The sequence below is a fragment of the Populus euphratica genome, unplaced genomic scaffold (assembly GCF_000495115.2).
Source record: "Populus euphratica unplaced genomic scaffold, PopEup_1.0 scaffold362.1, whole genome shotgun sequence".
NCBI lineage: Eukaryota > Viridiplantae > Streptophyta > Magnoliopsida > Malpighiales > Salicaceae > Populus > Populus euphratica.
In genome coordinates this window covers 50,563-50,785 of record NW_011500258.1, presented here as the reverse complement: position 1 = coordinate 50,785, position 223 = coordinate 50,563, and positions in this window count along the sequence as shown.

Below are 223 nucleotides of genomic sequence, written 5' to 3'. Positions count from 1 at the left end.
ATTCATAATATAAATTGAAAATAAAAGGAAGAATAAATCTTACGGTTCTTGAAATTTGAGGGTTTGTTGTGTCCTTGCAACTAAGAAAAGAGCTTAGCCTTGCATAACTATTGAACAACTACTCTTAAAGAATGACGAGATCATGATTTTTGGGTTTGTAGAGGAGAGAATTTGTGTTTCTTAACTTCTGGCTGCTGCCCCCTTTCTCTCCCCTCTCACTTTT